The sequence below is a fragment of the Diuraphis noxia genome, unplaced genomic scaffold (assembly GCF_037042655.1).
Source record: "Diuraphis noxia isolate RWA-SAM2 unplaced genomic scaffold, SU_Dnox_SAM2 contig0005, whole genome shotgun sequence".
Classification (NCBI taxonomy): Eukaryota; Metazoa; Arthropoda; class Insecta; order Hemiptera; family Aphididae; genus Diuraphis; species Diuraphis noxia.
Window position 1 is genome coordinate 7,987,944 of NW_028301715.1, and position 25,629 is coordinate 8,013,572.

The following is a 25,629-nucleotide window of genomic DNA, read 5'->3' on the forward strand; positions in this document are numbered from 1 at the left end:
TTTTTAGGGTAAAATGTAAATCTAGAAGGTACTAGAAACACTAAATAATAATGTAATGTAATACTGGAGAGTATCAGCGGAATCGATTTATTAGCATTATTTAAACAGTGCCTTATCCTTCTTGTCGTGTCCGATTATATAAATGCCAATACCAATGAAATTATAAAAGAAAAAACACAACAATAAAATAACATAAATCAATTTGGTATGTCTAATAAATCACATTTTTAGTAACGTTCTATATGTTGTGTGTCGCGACCAGTAAGCATATTATAAGTATTATGGAAAATATATATCCACACATTATTACTTACTTTATTACTTTAAGAGCACATAATACATCGAAAAATTTCCTCTCTTCAAATAATTCACCTCGAGAAAGTCAATTATAGAATACCTACTTAAAAATTTATTAATATTGATAAAAAATGTATGGGTCTTTATAGCACAACAACGATTTTAATTTTTTTGGATACATATTATATAAAATACTAGCTGAACCCTTGCACTTCGTAGATCCTACCCTCTTAAATGGATCAATTTGATGATGCTAACAGTATATTATTTTTATACATAATGATAGATAGTGGTTCAAATATATTATAAATTATAATCTTACAGTGATATTCAATAATCATTATGTAATTTGCTTCGTTTTATATATATATAATTTTAAAAATTTAAATATTCAATTGAATGATTTATTATTTAGGCATAATACTTAGCCTATCTTCTGCGCATATGTCTTATAAAATTCTGTACCAAATTTTGTCGCAGTCGGTACAGCTGTTTAAGAATGTATATGGAACAAACTGATATATATATATATATAATATATTTTAAGAATAATTCTTTATATTAATTATAATATGTTCAATTAATTCGTCGTATTTTAATTTGGTTAAATACACATCATTCACATTTTTTGCATTTAACACAATATTCAATTTCGCATTAAATTTTTCCATTTTAAATAAAATGTAGAAAATAAATAAATGTTTGTTTAAGCACTGCACAATATAAACTGAGTGACGGTAATACAGTATACTACAACTAAAGTAAAACTGTGCGTACCAAAATTATATGAGATAAGATATTTATCGGTTTCGTTTAAAACATGTTTAAAACATGTTTAATATTTGAAGTTAAAACTTCTATGTAATGAAGTCTATGTAATTATAAATTTAGATTGAGATATTTTGATTAAAAAATGAAAGATGCAATATTATACAATTTATGAAACACCGACATTGCAAACCATTGTGTGTCTGCTACTATTAATAATAATAATGATAATAGTGTCTAATGAGCAATGACTACTGTAATTCGAAGAAGTTAAACTGTCGTTCTAGACTCTTCAGTGTTCACATCATAATATATATTATATTTGGTATGTATTTTTTTATGTGATCCTTTTGTCTTGCAGTATCACCATTGTTTTTGATCTCTACCTATTTATACCTACCTATTACTATTAGGTATTTATAAACTATACCATTATATCTCCGTACGTTATTACTTATTATTTTATGGAGTTGGTCATTAGACATTTCATATTTAATATAAAATGTACTACTTACACTAATGAAATGATATCATCTTGCTGTTTGTAGTACATATTATATATTATTAAACATTTATTATTTTAGACTTGTGAGTATAATGCAGGAACAATAATGTAACATTGAAAACTCGTACGATTCGTTATTTTACATATTTAATGAGATTTTAACCCAAATTTTAATATTAAGATTTAAAAAAACATTTTAAAACATGTGTTATAAAAAACATGTTAAAAACAGTTGTTTTAAACAATTGTTTAAAATCATTTGTATTTTAATGAATGCGTTTTAAAACAAATCAGTTTATACCATCCAACCCTGATATAATATAGTGCATTCACAAAATGTCATTAGTGTTTAACCAAAGGATAGACGTATCATATAACTATTTATACTTTATAAGAAAAAAAAAGCGGGTAAGTCGTGTATGTCGCTCTGCTGTACAGTAGGTTACAAGTGGGTTACTGTAATGAATGGAATTAAATTTGAATCCAATGATATTATATCATTGTATACAAAAAACGATTCTGAGCGTCTATCTATATACCTAACCTATCTTATATCTGTCTAGGATATATTATAGATTATTAAAAATTTTCAAATCTTAGATTTAAAAAGAAAATTTTTTATGAATTTCTAGTTTGAAATAATTTGCGAATTTTCGTGATTTTTACATATGTTGTCAAAATTCAAACTTTGAAAGCTTGTAAAAAAAAAAATTGTGACTACGCATTTCTTTTATTTTTCAATTTTTATTGTAAAAATATATTATGAGCTTTGTATTAAATTTTCCAATCTTAGATATAAAAAGAAAATTTTTTATGAATTTCTAGCTTAAAATAATTTCTGTATTTTCGTGATTTTTACATAATATGTTGTCAAAACTCAAACTTTGAATGCTTAAAAAAAAAATTGTGACTATGTATTCCTTTTATTTTGCAACTGCTATTGTAAAAATATGTTAGGAGCCTTGTATTAAATTTTCAAATCTTAGAATTAAAAAGGAAAACTTTTATGAATTTCTATCTAAGATAATTTGAACATTGCCGTAATTTTTACGTATTTAGTCAAAATTTGAACTTTAAATGCTTATAAAAAAAAAATCGTGCCAACGAATTTTTAATATTTTTTAACTTCTATTGTTACCATGTGTTAGAAGCCTTGTATTAAATTTTCAAGCTTTTCTACCGAACAAATAAATTTTTATCGATATTTATAGAAAAAAAAACTAAAAAAGTAGAAAAATTAAAATGTCAGTAAACAGCTCAAAACAAATCTAAATATTTTGAAAATTTTATCAAATATATAAAACGCCTATATAAACATTCAGTCAAAATTTCAAGTATCTGCGGTAATTTGTTTTAGAGTTACACCAAAATAAAGAAATCGCTAAAAGTGAAAATCCAATGTTGTGAAAATTTAAATTTCAAATGCTCATAAAAATTTAATTTGAATTTCCGGTGGAATTTTTATTTGTGATAAAGATTGAAAAACTTGTAAGGAATCTTGTATTAAATTTTTAAATCTTAGATTTAAAAAGAAAATTTTTTATGAATTTCTAGCTTAAAATAATTTGTGAATTTTCGTGATTTTTACGTATTTTGTCAAAATTCAAACTTTGAATGCTTATAAAAAATAATTGTGACTATGAATTTCTTTTATTTTTCAACTGCTATTGTAACAATATGTTAAGAGCCTTGTATTAAATTTTCAAGCTTTTCTGCCTAACAAATAAATTTTTGTCGATATTAATAAAAAAAAAACTAATTATGATCGAAAATTTGAAATGCCTATGAATAGTTCAACTTAAGTCGAAATTTTTTGAAAATTGCATGGTGGATAGAATATACTTATATAAACATTAGGTGAAAATTTCATGTATCTATGGTCATTTGTTTTAATGTTGCATCAAAAACCAAAATCGATTTTGTCGAAAAATGAGAGTGCGTAAAATTTCCCGTTTTTCCCTTAATTTTTAGTTTGTTTTTCTCAATTATTTAGAAAAGTATTAAGAATTTTTTACTTTTGACCCCCTCCCCCAAAAATTACCAACTAGATTCACTTTCTGATCGAACGAGGTACTGAAGTCAAAAATCGAAGCATTTTTACTGCCCCAAAACGAGATGACAGACACAAAAAAAAAAAAAAATACACATCATGATAAAATCAATACATTCATCGCTCCGCTCAGAATCTAAAATTGTGTATAAAAATTATTTGATAAAACATAATATTAATATATTATATTATGTAATATTAATAATTTGCAATAAAAACATAATATATTATACAGATTATTTTGTATAAATACTTCACAATTTACATTGCCCAATATACCTCGGACATTGTCCGAATTTTCCACTTTGCCCGTAACATATATATATATACCAGCCCGGTATCTTTCTCAAATTTTTCATCCATAAGATCCTTCTCCTAACAATTACGAACCCATAACAAAAGAATGAGCCGAATCAGCTCAGCCGTTCTCAATTGATGAATTGTTATACATTTTTGGCTCCATTTTTATATACATAGATATTATTATAACTGATTTGGTTGATTTACGTTTAAGACTTTTTACTCACAGGTAGACTGAATTAAATTTTTATCCTGGTAGGATTCACGATTCAAGATGTAAAAGAATAACGGCCATTATGGCTGTATCGCCGGCGAAAGAATCGTAATTTTTCAGTAAAACGTGTCCCGTGAGACTACAGGTAAAAAGAAGTTTTCGCTAGCAGTATCTTTTTTTTTCTAGAAAACAACGACAGTCGCGACGATGGTGGGTGAGTTTTTATTTCCAATTGAGCTACCGGGAAATCTACGACATTTGTAAATTTAAACCTTCTCCCCTAGATTTAGCACTTTCACCACCATTACCAGGCACCGTCACCCGAAGTCCAAAGTTTTCGCTCCGTAAATATACATATGATGTCGAGTGAAAATCTCAAACCACGGTGAATACGTATTTTTCTCTTAGAGGGTCCTTAGAGCGTTTCGGTCTCTATTTACTTCCATCACGTTCGAATATCTCAGTCTATAACTAACGTAAACCATATAATAGCAACAACTGTTTTGCGGGCTAGAGCGCTAGAGGTTTACGTATACTTACCTACTCTATTCTGTCAAACCATTGTGTTTTTCGCGAACATTAAAAGACATCATTATTTGTGAGTTTGTAATTTGCACATAAATAAGAATAATATGTAATAAGCTTTTAATCTACCATTGTAAACCTTTTCAGGCTATGACCTCCGATGACGAAGCCTTTTATTCTTAATAAAAAAAAAAATAAAAAGAATATGTAATTTGCACCATCTTCGGGTGACCTAATGAAAATAGAATTTGTAATTTATTGTGTTTATGTTTAAAATCACTCTATAAAAACCCATTATATCAATTTCATAACTTTATCCGTTCTTTTGTTTGAAATCTGATAAAAATCGAAACAAATAAAAAACAATTTCAATAACAATATAGAATCGCGGGCTTATCGTAAAAGTACGACAACACCATAATATAATACGATCACTCCGAACGAAACTCGCCTTCGTCGATATAATACTCGAACTAAACAATAGTAATATTATAAATACAATATTATATTTATCGAGACTTGAATGATGGTACGCAAATTAAATTAAAATGATTTATTTTGATGAAATCGAGTTTCTTCGCGTGCGTCATTGCTACGATTGACGACCTAAAATGAACTTAGCCTTAATCTTGTTGGTATTAGTAGGTATGCAGGACATAAATTGTGACAGGCAAGATGAATGACGTGTTGGAAAAAGGTCGTAACTAACACGGAGGTGGAAAACATTAAGATTCGTTTGTCTAGTGCCCCGAAATCGAATTTTATTAGAATTTAGGTGTGATGGGCGAAATCCGTCATTGCGAATAGCGGTACGTAACATATGAAATAAGAAGTAAAACAATATTATGCTGATTTAACTGCTGAATGATATTTCTTATGAATTATTAAATCTTCAACTAAAACATTTACGGGATTTGATTGAAACTTTAAAAAATAATATCAAACTATTTTAAACACTATATTTCTACAAAACAATCAATCATAAAAATGATACAGTAATATTGTACTTTTTAAAATACCATTATTATTATTTTCACACACCGATTGAAATTTAAAAGCGAAAAAGCTTACAAACACAAGATCTCGGTATTTACTTTATTCGATGACTACATACGATTAAAAAAAAAAGTATTCAACGATCATCAAAAATGATACGCTTTTAAAAATAATTAACCGAATATTTAAAGCAGATCAAATTTAAATTGCTCATAAAAACATATAAATAATTAATAAATTAAATCATTGAAAAAATGGTTAATTCCTATTCGGTTTAAACATTAAAGTTATATATACAAATGGTGGTTCAGGGGCGGGTATAAGGGGGTTACTAAGGGGGCATAGCCCCCCCCCCTTGGGACTAAGCTAACTATTTTACAAAGCCAAGTATTATAATATATTGATATATGTATTAATAATTATTATTAAATATCGTCAATCGTCATTGATGAATATGATTATTAACTATGGGTATTAGAATATTTAGGCTTCAAGCTATTTTTAGATTGTTTTTCATTCGACGACTGACATGACGTGTAATATTATTATGAATATACATATGGCTCCACGTATGGAGCCCAGTTTAATAATGTTGGTAAAAATTATATATTTATATATATGTATTATTTATAAAGAATTGGTTTTCTTCTTTTATTACGAGAATCGAGCACCAATGGTACAAAAATAGATGGAATTTCAAACGACAGTCTGCATTTCTGCAGTGCAGATAACGATTACATTTTGCATCGACGATCGACGCGTCCACACAACGCTCGAATGCTCGATTGAATATATATATATATATATTTTATAAATAAATAGTTAATTTTTGTTGTTTATTATATTTGTAAATCTATATTTTTTAAACGGTTTCAAATTAAAATTGATACCAATAATGTAACTATTTAAAATTTGTCACTGTTGTGAAAAAACAATGACTCACTTATGAGGGTCGAGGGACTCAAAAATATAATCTGTAATTTTAAATTTGATATAGACTTAAAAAACAACTAACTAAATTTTTGAATCTCTATTAGCCCCCCCCCCCTTGGTGAGTGATAAAACCCGCCCCTGTGGTGGTTATTCTCGGTAATAGTGTAATCGCTATACATAGAATAAGCGCACAAAACGAACATATTTATTATTATCCTATATACATTATTGATTATATTATAACAGTGCATAGGCGTGCGCAGACTTTATTCGTAGGTTATGCAATAAAAAAAATAGGGGCCCTAAAAAAAAAATCATCTATCCTACTCATATATTGCACCTCGGATACTCAACATAATTTTATTGAATTTAAAAAAATAAAAAATAATTTACCTAAAAAAACAATTCTGAGCCGTTAAACATTTTCTTTTACCACATAATATAGGGCTCAGTCTACAATCTGAGTTTTTTCAAATATATACCTACTCAGCTTCTTTGTTCCCTCAGAATCTAAAACTACACATAGTTTTACGGTAGAATATTAAACAATGCACTGTAGAAATGAGTAATTATTTTAAATTCGAATTATATTTATTAAAAGAAAATGTATTATATATATAGACGGTGTAACAGAAAGAACTGACTAAAAATAAAATAAAAAATATACTAATTAAACCTATGACAGAAATTGTTAATATTATATAATGATTAAATAATTTAAGACATATTCTCATTTCAATAAATTCCCAAACATCATATTTTTTTTAAAGTAATTTGGTACCTACCAAATTAATTTTATCAAAAAAATATTGATATTTAAAAAAAATCTAAAAAATTAACTACTTGACTTAGATAAATCTTTTTACCGTCAAAATTATTTTTATAATCAGATTCACAAATTAGCTATTTTGAATTTATCTAAAAAAATTTAAATCAAATTTTAAATTTTTTATTTTCAATACTAAAATGTTAACATAAAAATAAATACAATTTACATATAGCCCTAGAGTTTTTTTTAAATGATAAATAAAAAAAAAAGTTAAAAATGTTAATTAGAACAAAAGTTATTCCAAAAGTCAGTTCTTTCTGTTACATCTTGTATACCATATTTAATGTCTTTAAACAATTTTAACATATTTACAAAGTTGTTACGTCTATAATAGTTTGGATTATCTTGCGAGAAAATTTAAAACTAAAAATATTTTTTTGAACACTTTATAAGATATAATCAAAAATGTTTTTTGTATGATAAACATGGACCCCTCAAGTGAAACCGCACGCCTATGCAGCGGCGTACACTGCATACCCTGTGCGCACGCCTATGCAACTGTGTGTGCATACGGCACCTATATAATGCGACATAATTATAATATTGTCAACAATTGACTACAACTGTAGAAAATAACGACGTGGCGTAGTACCTTATATTTTTCGTGTATAGTGCAGTTTTCCGATTATAATCAGAAGAGGGTTGTGTTGTTTGATGTTTATTTTTAATATGGAAGACGCACACTATAGGGATGCCAGATTACAAAATAAGAAATATTAAAACCGTAAACAATCAAATTATGGTTTGAGAGGGGGGGGGGGGGTTGAAACGTTGGTCGTTGGGTATCTACCATCTCAGTACATTATCCCAATATGTTAGAGCCTGATAAGTTTTATACAGTTTATTTTGTCAAAAAATGCTTATATTAAGAGAAACCATATAAAGAATTATGGCACAAAACATTTAACAATGTTAGAAAAAATTATTAAATTAAAATAATAAAATAATTTTCAAGAATTAATAATATTCATTGTTCAAACAATTAATTCTTATAATTTATTTAAATAAACAAACAAGTTTTATTTTCATAACATTATTAATAATAAAAATAGAAAATCTATAGACTAATCTAATAGACTTATCGGGATAATTTAAAAATTAAGATGATAACAAATATTTAATTTGGTAAATTATTGAGTGATAGTTAATACTCGAGAGTCAAGGAATTTTCTTAACATTTTAGTAATAATAATAACGATATGCTCAGGAAAACAATTAAAATATAATTTTACAACTTAACGGTAGGCCTTTTACCTCTGTCTTTAAAACTTGAATACTATTATTATTATTATTATTATTATTTTTTTATAAAGAGATAAGTGATAAAAAACGAATGTGCAATAGTTCACAATCTTGACTTTGGGTATTGATGTTAGGAACCAGATTCCAAATTGTTTACCAAATGGTAAGTGATATGAACGCATAGACCGGAAACATTAATTTATGTTAATATGTTGACAGTGTCAATCAGTGGTTAAAAATATTTTTGTCTTGGCATTTGAAAGCACATTTTGAATATTATTACGTATATATACAAATATTAAACAATAATGTGTTCTATTTTTACGATATTGGAAACCGTCATGAATCACGCCGTCGCGTTGAAAAAAGGATATCGTGGCTACCACGTTTCCGGACAGGGCCGGCGAAAGCTATGCGCGACCAGGGCGACTGCCCAGGGCGCCAGCACGGAGGGGCGCCAAACTGAAAATTATTTTTATTTAATTTATCTTTTAAAACGCATTAACAATCTATACAATTTGAAACATTCATTATCTAATGTCGTTTTAATTGAAGATGCATCTTCAAATGTCTCATATTAGTCATATTTGTAGAATATAAGAATAATAATAACAGTGCATCGATACAGTGGCGTAATATTAGGAATTTGTCTTAGGGGGGGATAAACATTTTTTTCCACACAAAATACTTGGATTTTCAAGTACAATATCTGGGAAAACTATTTCATCAAAAATTCTTAAACTAATATATATGTACACAAAATCTATTAATAAATGTGCTTTAAAATTCTACACAATTTAGTACCTATACAATATTATAATAATTTCTTCAAAATGTAAATTTTGAATATATTAGAATTAAAATTTACTTTTAAATTAAATAATAATTTATAGATTTCTTGATATTAATTATATTTAATATATTTCGTCGTGATGTCAGCACGATAAAACATATAATTCCATAAGCTTCAAATTAATATATTATAAATAAACACATTATATAGGCTCTGGGGGAGGGATATATCCCCCTCACCCCCTCCACTTAATTACGCCCTGCATCGATACCGCTGGTTTTGATGTAAAAATAACGCATGGAACTTTGGAAACATACCACCGCATTTGTGTGTGTCAATAAAATACACGAATGGTCGTAATAATTATTTTCATATTATAATATTTATCCATTTATAAATAAAATCATATGACTTGATGATTAAGACTAGTTAGAAAAACCGTGGCGGTAAAACCCATTCGGACCTTACGGCGAAAATACCGCAGAGTAGCGTTGATCAAAAAGACACAATAATTGTCCGAGTTGTCCGACACACACAATTATTTATTGTTTTCGACGAGCTCTCGCTCCGTACGGTCTGCCGTGTAATGTCAAATACTCAAATGTATAAACTATTACATGTGCGTAGGTAAGGGGGGTTTGGGTGTTCTAACACCCCCCGAAATTAAATAAAACAATCTAACTTAACCAAGAAAACAAAGTTTTATCTTATAATTTTTTTTTATATTTTTAAATTTGTAAATTATATGGACAAAATATTGTATTTATATTATAAATAATTATAATAATTATTATATTATTTAATACATACAAATAAATGATTCTTAATTTTATCATATTAAATATTAATATAGATTTAGACAAAAAACCCCTCCGAAAATATTTCCTACCCACGCCCATGAAACTATAAACTAACAAGTAACTGCCAACAGGTAATCAATATTCATATAATCATGTATTATTTTCGTCGTACAATTTTATAAGTTAATAAGATAATATGTCTAACCTTATTACAATATTGTTATGATACAAAATACATTCTAATTTTATTTAACTTACTAAAAACTTAATTTTACTACTACTCAAACTAGTCGTGGTGGGTGGGGGGGGGGGGGTGTTAAGCGCGCCAATATACTTCTTGCGCCGGCCCTGTTTCCGGACCAAATAATACCAACTACGTTTTACATATTATAAAGTCGATTATAATAACTCACCGTCCGTGTTCGTATTATTTTTATTATTATTATTATTTTTTACTCCTTTACGTTCAAGTATCGAGCATTATTCATTTATACTATAAATAACACCAAAAAATAAGCCATTCGCACAAGAATTTCATATCCGTACAACCGATCAGGCCTGTCTCGGCCCGAAATAGATTGAAATAAATTCAATTACGTTGTAAAGCAACAAAAAAAAAAAAAAAGTGTTTTTTCAGACGCGGCCTATTTGCCGTTGATAAATTGTATGAAATGCATGGGGAATGGTGATGCTATTTATCTTTTTAAACTAAATAGACATTTTAGCGAAAGAGTCGACTTCGAATGAGATGGATCTTTGTAGCAATTGCACGGAAATGGGACAGCAACAAGTTTTTCTCGTGTCATCACGTCAAATAGCTGAATGTTAAGTGTAAATACGTGATGGTGGTTTTCCAGGAAAATGAGTATTTTCGACATTTTTTATACTTCAAAATTTTATGTTCAAATACATTGTATATTAATTTTCCTATTTTTTTTTTTTCAATTCGTACTTTATTTACTTAATATTGTGTGCCGTGTAGTAGTTTTTTTTCAAAACGTTTTATATAACGCGTCTACATAAGCCTTAAAAGGGTTCCAAACCATAGGTACATAATATTATGTAATAAAGTTGGTAATGGTCACATAAAGACTATAAGGGCGTTTTGCACTTAGTATCGGCACATAAATCAATTTTTTATTTATTTTTTTTTTTTATAGATATTTTGATGGTAATAATATTATTTTATTATTATTATTTTTATCGGTAGTGGATTTTCAAAGAAGACTATTAAAAAAATTAATTTTATCATCTCTTAATAGATTCCTAAACCAAATAAAAAAACGTTATTTGTTGAATGTAATTTAAAAAACATATACAGAAAAAATTAAAAATTAATGTTTGACATTAGCTTACTCGTGTTTATAATATGTAGTAAAATGTAAATAAAGCAGGAAACATACTTAGTTTAAAACCAACGTGTTTCATATTAGACTCTGTAGTCTATAAATTATTCTATTCTGTTTTAATTAAGGTGGCTAAGATTTGTGACGTAATTTCATCATATTCTATAATGTATGAATCGTATAACGTACCTATATAACTCAACATTTGTCTAAAAACTACAATTTAACATTCATTATATTTTATATTTGTATATGGTTATTGGTAATTTCAGTTTTTGCATAAACAATTTTAGCAATGTACGACACTAAAAATATTCTATACTTTTTTATTATTTACATTTGGTTTTTTTTTAATTATTCATCACCAACGAAGAGCAGGCCTTTTAACTCGGTGGCTTATTTTGTATACATTGATTATTTAGGAATCTAGTCCTTGAATTTAGTTATCTATATAGTCGAACAGTAAATAACTACAACATAAATTTGAACTTCTAAATCAGAGTTACGCCATCGGCACTCATTTTCAAAAATTAATAAAGGAAGTCCTAAATATTGTATTTCTTTTTTTTTTTTAATATTAATAATAAAATAACAAAACCAACTTCGCACTGTGGGAGTGTACTGCGTACATTTTACCAAGATAACGACAAAAACTTTTTTTTATTTTTACGTCTGTGATGGATTACAAACAATTCAGTTCCGTGAATTAAAATAATATGAAATTTAACATTTTACATAAAAAAAAAATACAATTTTAGTTTCAATGAAATATGATAAATCTACGTAATACACCCACGTGTATTCTACATCGAATAATTATAGTCGAAAGTAATATTCAAAATTGTTTATCTGATGGCTGGTACCTACGGACATAATAATTTTAAATTTAAAAGTAATCTGCCAAGTTCAATTGATAATAATGTTATACCGATTACCAACAAAATAATATTTTGACGCGACGATTTTGCTAATTTTAGCATTAATCAGTAATCACCCAAATAATATTATACTGTAGACAAGAAATACGTTTATTTTGTAGTCTGTAATAAAAATGTTCAGAATTTCCAGAAATAGACCATTTATTTTATTCTACTAATACTATAATTCAATTCTGACCGTATCGCAGCTTGCAGGCGGCCAACCAATGAGAAATTTATTAATAGACAATAATACCTAAATAGTTAACAATAATACCACAGATTATAATATATAATCTCTGTGATAATACTGTCCATTGGGAAGTCGAAATTGTACTGGTTTTATGTACTCTTATACTTACCTGGTAATATGTTTCCAATTATTATTTATTGTTAAAATTATTTAAAAAAAGTAAAAATATTTTTTGATCCTCTTGCATTTGTATTTCCTAAATCGTTATGAGATCTAAAACAAAAATGTAGGTAATAAAATGGTAAATCGACAAGCTAGTCCGAGCCTGCACATTTCATTATTTCAGTGAACAAATTGTATACACGAACATCTTTGATATAAAAGTTGTATAATAATAATATATATCTGTGGATTTATCTAATTGATTTAATATAATATAATCTATGGCGATTGTCAAAATCGTTGCGGAAGACGCAGTCGATTGAAGATTCTAACATTTCAATCAGATAGCAAAACAGACACGAACAAAAAACATCCTGCTTTCCGAATAATTTTTTTCTCCATAAATCACATTATTTTTAGACTTCAATTCAGCAATATCTGACGTTTTTCCGTGTCAGCGTCAGAGTGGATACACGTAGCGGACTTCAACCAAGCCCGAACTAATTGATATTTAAGGTAAGTTTGTTTTCATACCTATTCTTTTGGGGCTTAAAATTATAAAAAATGAGATACGCGTTCGTACACTTTTACAGTGGTGATTTTAGCAAAGAGTTCTTCACCTATGCATTTGAAACTAAAAACTTAAATACATGCTAATATTATGACTTTTTTAAATATAATGAAATTCTCTCTTAAACCAGTTAAACCCAAAAAATCAGACTTATGGCCTTTTACGATTTTTTAAGTAAATGCAAGACTACCATATGTTGGGATGTGGCTGTATTGCATAGAGAAATTGATTTTCAAACATACTAAAATATGGCGGTATTGAATTTAAGCTATGTTTATTTTTGTATCATATTATATCCAATTATGGCAGTATTCACAGTATTGAACTTTAAATTACTAATAAATAATAAAATATTATTACACTAAACAAAAAAAATAAATATTGTATTACGTCTTTAAGTCAATAAACTTATTTTTATGTATCAAAATAATAAAAAATTAAACAAATTAAAGAAATTGAATATAACTATAAAATTATCAAATGCTTTTGAACAACAAAACTATAACATTATGTACGGATTTGAATAATTATTATTATTTTAATAATATAGGTAATGCTTGTTTAAAATACAATGTAATAAAAAAAGTTACTTATATGATTATCATGACATTATAATTAATATTATGCTATCTAGGCTTTGAAAATAAAAATAAGTATAATTTTACTATATAAATTAATCACTATCTCCACAGTTTTTTTTTTTGATTATTACTATTAGTATTATTTATTTCAGATACTTTAAGTTTTTACAAAAATATCTGGAATAAGTTTTGCTTTCCACAATGAAATTAAAAATGATGCAAGATTGTTAGATTCCAGGCTCTTTAATAATTGCAAATTTCAAATTTATGTTTGAAGATTTAATTTTTGAATTTCTATTTTTCATTAAAACTATAATTTCTTGAAAATCTGCTTGCCTGTAAATTGTTTTAGTTGTGTAAAAACAAGGAATTTTTTTGTAACTTTAATAATTTTGTTATTTCTCCATAAAACCGTTTTTTGAACCATAGTGTTTTTATTTAAGTTTTTACCAAAATCTTTAATATGATACCTTGTTCTAGTTAAAATCTCATCACATTCTGATTTAGACCTATCAGTTGATGTTTCTGAGCTTTCATATTCTTTCTAGTCCTTGTATTTAATACTATTATCAAAATCTTCATTTTCTAAATCTATAAACAAAGTACAAATTGTTGTAACATAAAGTTTATATAAATATGATATCAAGATAAAATTATTATTTACTACTAGAGTCAGTTATTTTATCACACCAAGTTGCCATAAGTACCTACTAGCTCAATGAAATGTTGTGAACTTCCATTTGATTTGTTTGAATGTGTGGTTTACAATAATAAATCTTCTAAAAATATATAATATTAATACAGCTTGTAAAAAATTGCAACTGTGTAGCTACTAAGTACTTACTGTTCTCATATTCAGGTATCACTGAAAGTGTAGCATTTAACCTTCGAATTTATTACTTTATTTTTAATATTAACTTCTGCATATTTAATAGCTGTTACTGTTTTTATAGCACAATTAATTAAAACTCGTGGTTGATAAGATTTTGTATATTATAAATTATCAGAAAATTATTTATAGAATAAATTACATTAGGTATTTATTGTGGTTTATAATATTATTATACATTATGCTCACAAAATATATTCAATAAGCCAACAACTGACATAGATTAATATATTATTACCTATTTATACTTAATATTTATAATTCATATTGCTTGAAATTTAAACCAATTCAAATTAAATTAAATTTTTACAAATTTATAGTTGAACAATTTTATAATTATTTTATAAATTACATATATTACGTACCTCATTCTATAATAATTTATTATTCATTTTCTTAAGCACAATATATTAAAAATTAATAAATAAGAAATTGGAATAATATTTTTAAATCATCGAAATAAAATAAATACAAACATTATACAAAATAAAAACGAATCGGTAGGTGTCCGAGTTCTAGTAGATAACTTGTTGTGGTTAGTGAACTAGTGAAGAAATATTTATATCCGTATGAAATTAATAAGGTCTTGAATAAAATAAATTAACACATTATAAATTTATAACTAGGTCGGAAAGATAAAAATTATTAATTAAACATTAATCGGATTATTTTAGATGCATAATATCTGTACCTAATGCATAAAAAAGCATGATCTTAATCAATAATCAAACAAATAAACTAAGAAAAATAATATATTGTTATAATTGAAATTTAGAATTACAAACTTTTTTAGTCATTGTTATATCACATTTAATTATTTAAATGAATAATATTCATAAACATGAACTTTTAACATGAAAAGTTTTATTGAAATATTGTATATCTTTGGATTTATTTTATTGACGTAATATAAATTATAATCTATGGCAATTGGTTTAGTCGTTTCAGAAGAGGCAGTCGACTAAAGATTTTAAAATTATAATTTCAATTAGCATTACAGCAGACATGAACTAAAAATATTCTATATTCTGTATAGTTTTAATTTCATAAATAATATTTTCAGACTTCAATTCAGTATCTGATGTGTTCTCATGTCGGGATCGGAGTGTACCTTTACACGTCGCGGATTTCTCCAAGCCCGAAAGTCGATGTTTGAGGTAAGTTTATTTTCATAATCATTTGAGGTTTGAATTTTATGTCAGTCTTTAAATAAATATTTAATGTCACGAAAAATATACTACCCAAGTATCGCAGACGCATGTTTTATTTCTGTGCGCGAAATTAATAAATACCTATGCGAGATTGAATAATATAAACGCGCTGCGTCGTGTTTCAGGTTGCCGGGCGTAGAATAATTATAACGATTTGTAATCGAAATTTTTCAATTTTTGTTTAATTAACTGTAATATCTGTTATAACTGATAACTCCAAAACTCATAGGGAGAAATTTTAATTCATAGCTGGTAATTATAGTTCCAAAACCAACGTTAGAAGTCTTAGGAATTTAGTATAAAATATATTTTATTGTTATAAATTAGGCATGTTATAGACATTTATAGTTATTTATGACCTTTATTCTTCAACTTATATCTACATCATAGGGACTTATAAAGTTATAATCTTTTTGGTACACCTAAAGCTCTATGGCCTAAAGGCTTAAAGAATTGATCACTGAGTGGTGAACCAGGTGAACTACCTATCCCGACTATGGTAACCCACCCCTTGTGAGTGCTTATGAAAAATTTACTAATTAGTTATCACATAATATGATATATATTATACATTATATTATTATATAATATATATCCGTATAAATAGTGTATCTACCTAATACATACACACAGGAGTTATTATTTTCTTCAAAATTGTACAGTTATTATTTTCTATGTAGGTACGTGAGTTAGGTAAACAACCTAACTCTAATTTATTGCAATCACATTTATTATTTATTTTCTAAAACACAATATTTCAAAAATTAATATTTAATAATAATTATGATATTCATGAATTATTGAAATAAAATAAATAAACAAACTATACTAAGCACTAATAATTAAACTTGGTATAAAAAATTATTAAAATAAAAATGAACCAGTACCAGAGTTTTAGGGCCAGTTGTACCGTCTACGGTTAAACTTCGATTACGCTTAATCAGCTGATAACAGATATTTAACCGTGCAAATTCGGCCGATTAAACCCCGGTTAACTTTAATCAGAGACGGTACAACTGGCCCTTAGTAGCCAGTAGGTAATTTGTCATCGCTAGTGAAGAAATATCTTTATATTCATATAAAATTAATAAGTTCTTGAATAAAATATTTAAAACACATAGGTAATAACTAGTTAGATACGATAAAAATCAAACAGTAAACGGATTGTTTAGCTATCTATTATCTGTAATGGTTAAAACTTTTTTTAAATTAATATTGATAAAAATTTATTTGTTCGGCAGAAAAGCTTGAAAAATTAATACAAGGCTCTTAACATATTGTTACAATAGCAGATGAAAAATAAAATAAATTCATAGTCACAATTCTTTTTTAATAAGCATTCAAAGTTTGAATTTTGACAAAATACGTAAAAATCACGAAAATTCACAAATTATTTTAAGCTAGAAATTCATAAAAAAAATTCTTTTTAAATCTTAGATTTAAAAATTTAATACAAGATTCCTTACAAGTTTTTCAATTTTTATCACAAATAAAAAGTCCACCGGAAATTCAAATTAAATTTTTATGAGCATTTGAAATTTAAATTTTTACAACATTGGATTTTCACTGGATTTCACATTTAGTGATTTTCTTATTTTGGTGTAACTCTAAAAGTCTAAAACATTAAACAAATGACCGCAGATACTTGAAATTTTCACTGAATGTTTATATAGGCATTTTCTATATTTGATAAAATTTTCAAAATATTTAGATTTGTCTTGAGCTGTTCACTGACATTTTAATTTTTCAACTTTTTTAGTTTTTTTTTTCTATAAATATCGATAAAAATGTATTTGTTCGGTAGAAAAGCTTGAAAATTTAATACAAGGCTTCTAACACATTTTAACAATAGCAGTTGAAAAATAAAATAAATTCATATATATCTCAATGTGACTACTATGAAATTTCTATGAGAACATATTTTGCACACAGGGTAGTCACAATTTTTTTTTACAAGGATTCAGTGCCAGTCGTCCTTTCCCATTTTTTTTTTTTTATAATTCAACTCTAATTGATTATTGTGTTCACTATTTATAATAGTTAATAACCATTTGCCCTATAAGTAAAAATTAAATCATTATTTTTTTATTCTATATAGTAAATATGTGTGAATATGATTATGGTTCATTTAATTAATATTTTCAAATATTCATAAAATACTAAATATAACGTAATTTTGATTGACATAATATGTATTTTATATTCAACCATATAATATACAATTTGGTATACTATTTAATTAAATTAATCAAATTCTAAATATTCAAAAAAGTAATTTGGTAATTATTTAAATTGCTTGTATTAACAAAAAAATAAAATGAGAAGTTATTCTAATAAAACCCTAAATGATTACTGGGATTCTGATTGCTAATTGTTACAACCATGTTTGTATAAAATATTTTGCATTTTCAATTATGAATAAAAATAGTTTAAATTAAGTGGGAATGCCTACCTACTTATTTGTGGTTGCCTGAACCAAGGCATGCATTTGACATTTTAATTTTTAAAATAAACACACAAATTATTTTGGGATTTTTATTAATAAATTCAAACATTATAGCATTTTCTCCGTATGGAAATACTCGTTTTAACTAGAATTATTAATAGTATAATTACTTTTATATAATTAGAAGAATGGGATATAAGTTTTAAATTTTAATTGGGTTTTTCAAGAACGGTGTTTCAATTTTATGGTTTTGGTTTGGATTTTGTAAACATTTTTTTAAAGACCTTGGGATTCAGTAACGGTATTTTAACAGGAGTTTAAAGGCTCCTTTTGGTATCGGTTCCGATTAAGGTGTTATTTACAATAATTCTTGAAATGAAATATTAATTTTGTGTTTTGTTGATTTGCTTTTTATAATCGGTGTATGCGTTTTTCAAATCGAATACGGAGTGGCTAAATGGCTGGGAGAATAATTATTAGTTTTTTTTATCATACTCCAAATTTTATTGTGTTAAACGTAATAATTGTTTATAATTATAGTTATAGATTTGTTATGACTATAATAATCATTAATAGTTATAGTTAATATTTATATCATATACCTAAGTTGTTTTTATCAACAGTAAAAAATTTTATTTGTGTTGTTACTTGTTTGTATTTTCGAATTCTTCGAATTTTTACGAGTGGTGAAAATGGCTTCATATTAGAAGATAAGTAAAATAATGTTTATCCAAATCTATATAAATTATTATAAGTTGTAATAATATAACACTATTAATCAGTTCGGTTACATTTGAACAGAGCTTTTCCATAATTAGGCGTATCATGCCATGGCCGAGAACTTCAATGGTTCAAAATCGTTTCAACTTCCAATGTCTATTTTCATTCCTCGATATTGAAATCAATTATTTATTAATTATAAAGTATACAGGCTTGTGTCTCTTTTGTACAATGAGGTAGATTAACATGCAAGGTAAGATAAAACAATAATTCGAGAATTAAGTGATTATAATGATAAATATGCGTGTCGTGTTAGCATCATACATTAAACGGTGGATATTTAATTATTATTAGTTATTACTGATATTAAGTTTAACGCAACGCCAATCACTATTCATTTATTTATTAAACATGGCTATACTTTTCAGTTTTAACATCGTTAATTTATGTATCAAACGTATGATCTTAAAGTTCATATTTTAAACAACTTGTTGTACTTTAAGCATTTAAATAAATACCTACCTCGGTGCTTGAAACCATTTTTATTTCAAAAATTCTAGATTCGTTTTATCAAATGTTTTTTTTAAAACACGCTTAAATTAAAATTATGAGAACATTGGACAATTTGATAATTTTCTATTTTTTCACTGAATTATTAATATAAAATATTATTTTTAATAACTATATAAACTAGCCGACAACCGTACCTATAATATATTTTGGATGGTGGGGGACGAGAGGAATGACGACATTTTATTCCAGAACAAAATTTGTTTAGCACAATATGACAATTATTTCTTTTTTGAACAACAAACATTATCTCTTAAATTGTTCAGCTTTATTAATTGTCTATAATTGTTATTATATTAAAAACGATTGTAAAAGACTAATGACTTGCGTCAAATTTAGTGAAATGGGTGTTTTTTTGTTTGTAGCCTATATAGTATATAATGCCTATAAAGTATGATTGGGTTGTATCCGGTTATTCATCATAATAGACTTTAAAAAAAGTTATTGCTCGATTTTAAACCGATAACTATGAACAATGATTATAATGTGCTCTGTTTGTAATTCTTTTATTAGTAGAATATCATATTGTAGATTAAAATATATTGTCGAACGAAAAGATACGTCATTATGGTAATCCATTTAAAGTGTAAAAAGGAAAATTCGGGGACGATCGGCGGGATCAAATCATAATTCTAATTGAGATAAATTGACTTCCTCGCCTACACAAGTCACGCCAATACTTTTAATGATTATGGTTTGTAAAGTTTAGTTTTCGTCCAGTAGGTTATAGGTATTGGATTTGCGTGTACCCAAATGTGTAGAAAAATATTGATTTACTCTAAATACGGTATCATCATTAATAATAAATGATTATTATTATAAAATCGAAAAATTACGTATTATGTGAGTAACTTTATACTTTTTATTATTCACATTATATCCAAATTTTCCTGGATAGGTACCTACCTATCTTTAGAAAAAAAACTTGAACAATTAATAATTTATGAAAAATTGGATACTCCGCAAATAGTTCCGGCGGCGGGTAAATAAGTGGCTCAATTAAGGTCCTAAAGAGCTAAGCATATCAAATGTATTACGAAGCTCTCTAAAAATAAAAAAAATTAATTTAATATAGCAAAGATATTTCTTCAATAAAACTTAAATCACATTTATTATTTGTACTTAGGTGATGGAGAAAAAAATTTAAAACTAGTATTGAATTATAACTTCCAGTTCCTACTCGTGTACCAAATCTAGTCAAGAATTTTACAATGTATCGTTTGGTTAGAATGAATAATGTTATTTTTTTACTCAACGTTGTTGTATAATAATCGCAAATTGTTAATTAATGAGTATTATTGAGTATTATTTTAGATTTCCACAGGCACGCAATCCCACAGCAGAATATTATAATATTTATAATATACAATACTGTCAGTACTGTATAACAAACAATAATTATAGTTTATAGTGAGAAATGAGAATCACAGATAAGGAAAAGATCGAGTCGTAGAAATTATTTTTATTTCTTTATAATATCTACAACAAAATACTCTAATTCATTTTGTGAATAATAGGTAATAATAATAATAATACAATCCTCTCTCCTCTATACATTATTATAATACACAATAAGTTTGTAATTGTGATTTTTTATAATTGCTTAAACGGTTAAACGACATATTATTTATATTATGATTATGACAACATAAACTTTACTTCCAAATTATGTAAAAATTTAAAATATGATGATCAATATTTTCGAAATAATTCTCGGAATTAGTTTTTTCATCATTTATTTTTATTTGAAATATACTGTAGATTGAATAGACATTTATATTTAATTTGAAAAAAACGGTTTATTAATTACATGAGGGAGAACAAATACAGAACAATCGAGGTCTGAGACTACTCAGTACTCGTTGTACATAATATGTGATATCACAATATATTGATAATACAACAAATACCTATTAAGGCTAGATTACAGTGCCTACAATACAATCTTTACAATGAAATTCTTAATTTATAATTTAATAGTACTCTACACTTCTACAGACATGACGGATTTTTCATGATGAACTACTATTCTTTAGCGACAAATTTAACTTGGTTTTTTTCGTCCGTAAACGTCTCCTCAATTATTATTGTACGTTTTTAATTCATATTTTTTGTTACACCAAATGGAGGTTAAAAATAAATCAATCTAAATCTATTCATACCACATTTGCCCTCAAACTTGCACCTTGTCCTCCTGTATTCTTGAACGGCACTCAAATTCCTAGTTCACAAACCGTAAAATATCTCGGATTAACTCTTGATTGCAGATTTACCTGGGCCCAACATAATATGTTAAGTTAATATTATTAATTTAATATTATTAAATCTAAACGACTTAACCTAACCCATCGACTACGCTCACTAAAAACTTATATTGTAAATAACAAACACACTCACGTTAACACTAAATTGTTAATTTATAAATCTTCAATAAAACCTGTCTGGACCCATAAACAAAATACAAACATTCCAAAATATAGCACTTCGTAAACTTTTAAATGCTCCCTACTACGTCTCGAACGATTCTATACATTCTGACTTTAAACAGTTTAAACTAAAAACGGTTCACGAAGAAGCGAAAATACATGACCAACGTTTATCGACTATTATCAAACCAAAACCCACTAATAAAAAATGTTGCTACACCCATTCCCGGAAATTCGGGGACGCCTAAAACGCAAATGGTGCCGGGATCGACTATCCCTCACAAATTAAACCTACTATAATAAATCAAGAAAAAAAATAAGAGAAAAATAAATAAAAGCAAGCTATGAGTGTCATTAATAGATGATTTCTCTAGATACATGTTAATACATTACTGTAATTTAAAATTGTACTCAAAACAGTCAAAACACATATTATACTTATTATGCCAACAGGTCTAGATTGTATATTTTCAAATAAAAAAAAAATGTATAGTTGATATAATCGTCAAGTTATTATAATCATGTCACAACACCTCTTCTTTTGTAGTCCTAATCTTACAGTGGTAAGATTATTATTCTGGTTTACGAAAATAACGGAACTACGAAAGTCTCCTATGAAACCACGTGTAGAGATTCGTGTTTTTCTTCAATGCCTGTATAGTTTTCATATTAACTTTAATTTATTAATAATTTTTTTTTTTAATGAAAAACTTACGCTTATCTAACGGATAAACTACTTTGATTTATGCAGAATAACAAAAAATCCATTAATTATATTATTGAATACTACGACAATATTTTTTTTATGCAACACATAATATGTCTATCACGTCACTAAAAAAGGTTTATATTAGGTATACAAAATACAGGTATCAAGTTATAATGTAATATATATATATTATGTTAGAATAATATTTCTACTCTCTAAAGTATCGTTACATATTATTCGTTATTAGTTTATGATTCATTGCTTATTTAATTTATTATTCTGATAAGTTATTATAAATTATCGTTCATAACATATACCATACCTACATTTTAAATAGTATTTATAGTCATGTTAATATACTATACAGAGAATATAAGAAAGACCTGATAAAACAAAAAATGTTATGCTTATGTTAAAAAGGGATTAGACTTATTTATGCCACCGTTATGGAACAATGGGACGATAAATTATACCATCTGACCGTTACATAATATTTTTAATATTAAATAATATACTTATCAGCCAAGTGGGAGAGCTATATTTTGTTGGCCAATAATATTGCTTGGATCGTAAAAATTCAGAACATTTTTGTTTATGCAGTTTAGTTTATCTACTGAACGCTTGTCCGTCGTAATCATGAAAAGAGCGAATTTCTCCGGCGCATGAACAGCAATAAATCGACCACGTCATTGATGTGCTCACGTGGGTTGATAAGTACGTCATATCTCTCTCACCCCCATTTAGCTAATATTTGTTATGAATATATATATATATATGATAACGAAATGATAGTATGTTTACTGTTATGTAACGTGGTCTGAGAATAGTCAAAAACATATATTCCCCCCTTACAAAAAGCCGAACACACCACTGAACCACATCGATACGACATTAATTTGTGCGGGAAATTCCAGGAATATTATATTATGAGATCTAGGTATGTCACAAACTCGCAACAATATCACCAGTCTGGAGGAGAGAGTCTGGGAGACAGTGTTCCTACATTAAAATATTATGTTTTTTAGTAGTTAGGTTATGTTAACGTACCTAACTATATTATATGTATATTGTAAACATATATATCCGAAGTCACTTACGTTATTGGATTGTCTTTACTTGCAGTGTACGTTATATATTATGTTCACTGCACAGCTTTTGCGACTTTTTGTACCCGCGCACTACCCATCGTGTGTAAGAATCTCCGTCATATAATCTGAAGAAAAAAAAAGCTTTGACATTAAAAAAATCAAATTGCATTGAGATTTTTTTTCCAGTGTTGTGGGTAGCGTGGGGTTTGCGTTCGGAAACTAAAAAGCAGTGTATTACGTCCGTAATTTAATAATGCGTAGGTACATAATTCTTGTTAAGTATATACAACCATAAGGTTCGTATATACCGCATATACATTTACGGAGCTTACTTCAATACGTTCGTAATATCATTAATTGTATGGCTCTCTGCATTTCAGTCTTTATATAGGTATCATTATACGAGTTTAAATTATAGTGATATTATTATATTACAATTTAGTAATTCGGCATGACGACGAGGAATTGAATGAAATCAATAAATTACATAGGAAAGGTAAATATTAAAAATAATAATAATAATATTATGTGTTGTTGTTGTACCACCAACTGCGTTTTCGTTGAAATCGTCATCCCATCGAGATTGTACGACGTCATCGTGTATTACAAAATATACCGAATTACGTAATTCAGGGTACGATAAAAATATTAATTATTATAATCCGTGATGAAAAGAAAATCATATTCCGGGTTTCAGAAAATAAGTTTTAAAACCATTAACCAGGAATATATTTTATAAACAAGGGCAAAACTAAATTGAAAATATATTCATGTTTAATATATATAATATATAAAAGGACTGTTTAAGCTTTTGTATCTATAACGAATAACGATATATATTATTCAATTATAATTTATAAATATATGTATAATATGTGTACAGCATGGATTGTTTTAACTTTACAAGGTCAATTGCATTTTTAAGGGGGGGCGGATTTTTTTTATAAAAATGACATAAATATATAATATAATATATAATATAGGTAATGCATACATTATGACGTAATATTTTAAGACCTATACACTTAGCTTATGTTATTATCACAATATTATCATGTACCTATCTATATAATGGTTTTGAATTTTAAGTGAACTACTCGAAATTACACTAAACGCCATGGGGAGCCTTATGGGTGCTCCATTCCACTTTGCAACACTACAGATTATGATGTCACTTACCTATACTTGGCACCGCGTCTTTGAAATTTTGAATTTAAAATCCAATTACGACTAACGAATATCATTAAGTAATGCACTAAATACTTATGCGCATTTGTGAATAAACAAATTTATACGAATTTTCCAACATCAACTCGAACACAAGTTTGAAGAAAATATCATGACAGAATAAATTTATTTTGTCATGGAAAATAATATTATGCCCCATGAAAACGTGAAAATTGGCGTGGTCCTCGGTATAAGCATCATCAGCGGTATCATTTGTCTGGTACACAATGTTTCTATAGAATACCTACAATAAAATTAAATTTAACAACACTGTGTCACTGTAGTTTCTATTGGGACACGGACGCACAGTCAATATTTATC

The 25,629-nt window shown here is 27.0% G+C and overlaps 1 long non-coding RNA gene across 1 annotated transcript in view; it reads right to left on the reverse strand.

The window, feature by feature from the left end:
* Positions 1-24,105, reverse strand: part of LOC149054856 (uncharacterized) — a 50,179-nt gene extending 26,074 nt beyond the window's left edge. The window contains exon 1 of the long non-coding RNA XR_016192128.1: positions 24,091-24,105. This is a non-coding gene — a long non-coding RNA (uncharacterized LOC149054856). The remainder of the gene's footprint in view (positions 1-24,090) is intronic.
* Between the last annotated feature and the right edge of the window lie 1,524 nt (positions 24,106-25,629).